The sequence below is a fragment of the Theropithecus gelada genome, chromosome X, assembly GCF_003255815.1.
Source record: "Theropithecus gelada isolate Dixy chromosome X, Tgel_1.0, whole genome shotgun sequence".
In the NCBI taxonomy this organism is placed as follows: domain Eukaryota; kingdom Metazoa; phylum Chordata; class Mammalia; order Primates; family Cercopithecidae; genus Theropithecus; species Theropithecus gelada.
Genome location: NC_037689.1, coordinates 101,536,540 through 101,539,850, shown reverse-complemented (window position 1 = coordinate 101,539,850; position 3,311 = coordinate 101,536,540).

Sequence of the window (3,311 nt, the reverse complement as noted above, 5' to 3'; positions counted from 1 at the left end):
TGGGAGATCCACTGCTCTCTTCAAAGCTGTCAGACAGAGTCGTTTGCGGCTGCAGAGGCTTCTGCTGCGTTTATTGTTTACTGTGCCCTGTCCCCAGAGGTGGAGTCTACAGAGACAGGCAGGTTTCCTTGAGCTGCTGTGAGCTCCACCCAGTTCGAGCTTCCCAGCAGCTTTGTTTACCTACTTAAGCCTCAGCAATGGCGGGTGCCCCTCCCCCAGCCTCGCTGCTGCCTTGCCGGTAGATCACAGACTGCTGTGCTAGCAATGAGGGAGGCTCCAGGGGCGTGGGACCCTCCCAGCCAGGTGTGGGATATGATCTCCTGGTGTGCCTGTTTGCTTAAAGCGCAGTATTGGGGTAGGAGTTACCCGATTTTCCAGGTGATGTGTGTCTCAGTTCCCCTGGCTAGGAAAAGGGATTCCCTTCCCCCTTGCGCTTCCCAGGTGAGGCGATGCCTCCCCCTGCTTCAGCTCTCGCTGGTCGGGCTGCAGCAGCTGACCAGCACCGATCCTCCGGCACTCCCCAGTGAGATGAACCCAGTACCTCAGTTGAAAATGCAGAAATCACCGGTCTTCTGTGTCGCTCACGCTGGGAGTTGGAGACTGGAGCTGTTCCTATTCGGCCATCTTAAACCTTTTTTTAAAAAAGCATCTAAGTATTGTTAAGAATGCAGTTTTAATCTTGGTAAATGTTGAGTATTTGTATGTATTTTTTTAATCAAAGCTCCTTTCTTTTTGTGTTGTCTGCTTGGAGACTGTGGCTTTGTCATTGTTCCTTATCCCCATTCACTGAAGGGGTTGATCAGAACTGAGGACAAGAACCAAACAGCTGGGTCCTTTTATGCCCAGGAGCCTTCGGCTGCCATGTCAGGAAGATCCTGCTCAAGCCAGGGTGGCTTAGCCCAGGATAACAGTAGATTCTGAGATGGGTGAGAAATGGTCCACACGGGGCCACAGTCATTCCTCTGGCATAATGGACTTGGGCTCTGGAGGTCAGGCTCTCTTCAAGGAGCACGAGATGAAATTGCCTCTTTGGGAGTTTTCAGTGACACCCTTCAAAGTGCTCATGGTGCAACATGGATCAGCTGAGGTGGGGGGCGGATGAGCTTTCTGCCCTGTGGGGCATCTATCTGTGTAACTTTTTCTGAGAGAGGCAAGTAGGTGGGTGTTTAGGACGGCCAACACTCTCTGTGACTGGTTGATAAGATGCCAAGCAACAGGACCATCCAATCACCTTGAACGCTGTGTTGTGTGTCACTTCATCCAATCAGACCTCAAGTTGGCCCGTGGTGTCAGTCATGTGGTGACTACAAAAAGCCCTCCCTCTGGTGATCAACAGCCATTGTCTGTTCCTCCTATCCACTGGCAGCTGCCTCCAAGATGGCTGAGCCTTCCTCTGAGATGACCTCCGACGAAAGCGTGAGCACCAAGGAGCCCAAAGCGGCCAATGCCACGACGGCCCACAAGCAGAAGGACAGGCGCTGCCGCCCCAACCACCGCAGGAACAACTTCACCGCCCATTTTCCCCGGGTGCTGAAGCTGGTTCACGAGGGCCTCAGCCTTTCCTGCGAAGCGGTGGATATCATAGATTCGTTCATTCACGACATCTTGGAGCGCATCGCCACCAAGGCCGGCCACTTGGCCCACTACACCAAGCGCGCCACCATCACCTCCTGCGAGATGCAGACCACCATTCGCCTGATGCTCCCGTGGGAGATGGACAAGCATGCCGTGTCCAGGGGCTCTAAGGCTGTGCTCCGCTACACCAGGAGCAAGTGAGCTGCCTCAGGAGCGCCTGAGCACCGAAACCCAAAGGCTCTTTTCAGAGCCACCGCACTTGGCTTGAAAGAACTGTAGCCCGCCAAGGCGGGGACCTACTGGAGGGTGGGGGTGGGTGGCGCCCTTTTGATTTGAGGACTGTCAAGGAGGCAGGCGACCTGTGGCGTCCTGACGATTTTTCATGCATTCTTTCCTCAAGAACTAAACATTATCAACTCTGTTTCAGTCTATATATGTGGTGCAGTTTTTCCGTGGAAAATAATTCATTCCATTTAGTGATTTTTCATTTAATCTCTTTACTACATGCATGGTCTTTTCTGTCAGTTATATTTCTAAATCACCGTTTATTAGGATCAGTCAGGTCACAATTGTTTTCATAATGAAGTCATTCACCTTATTCTCTGTCAGTCCTCCACACTTATAAAGGGTTTTTTTGTTTTTTGTTTTTTTGTTTTTTGTTTTTTGTTTTTTGTTTTTTTTTTGCGTTATATGCAAAATATAAAGTACAGAAGCACATATGAGAATCACGAAATTCGTAATCAAACTTGTCAACTTATCTTAGGGTAATAGTTTATATGTATCAGGAAGACAGAAACACAGAAATAGGATAAATCAAGTTTTCAAGAAACAATTTCTATTTCAAGCAACCATTTCTTTTTCATGCTTTTAGAGTCTCAAATTACTATTCCATTTCATTCATGTTTATCCAGTTCTTCTCTTTTCAAGCCTGTAATCTTTCAAGGTTTAGAATAAGACTTTAAGGTGTGCGATTATGCATGGATGGTGGTACCAATGATAACAGCCCAAGTCCCAGTCTCCGATAGCACAGCCAGTGAAAGACCTGCAGCCTCTAAACCACAGCCATTGGCCCAGAATGTGGGACGGTTGCTGGAGCTAAAGCATTAAGATCTTACTTGTGCAATTCAGCCTTGAGGTTGAATAGAAACAGATTCGCGTCTTTGACTATGGCTGTCATCTTGCTTGTTTTTAATCATGGTGATTTAAGGACATGAATCCAGAGCTGGGAGCAGGACATGTGTCTTGCCTCTTGCATCAATTCAAAACAGGAGAAAGGTAGGCAATTAAAAAAAATTAGGATGACTGCTTTTTGCTCAAGTAACTTGAATGTTAATATTTATTTTAATGTTTTCTAATTTCCATTGTGTTTTCTTCATGGCCCTAGTACTTTTTGTTGATTTATTATTATATACATGTATGCTTTATCTCAAAGCAGTTGGAGATTTTCCATTTTTAAAAAATTGATTTCTAATATTTTACCTCTGTGGAAAGGAAATACACTTTGTGAATCTATTCTTGAAATTTGTTGACTTACTTCAAAGCCCAATATTTCATCAGTTTTCTTAAATTTTCCACTCACTGTTTACAAATAAATTTAAATAACCCTTTTATAATGATATAGGAACCTGTAAATGACATTTTGGAAAAAAAAAAAAAGTCATCTGTAAAGTAATTTGTAAGAGAGCAACTTTGTTCCAGTGTATAGTTGGCAAACCACAGAGACACAGCCTTTGGTG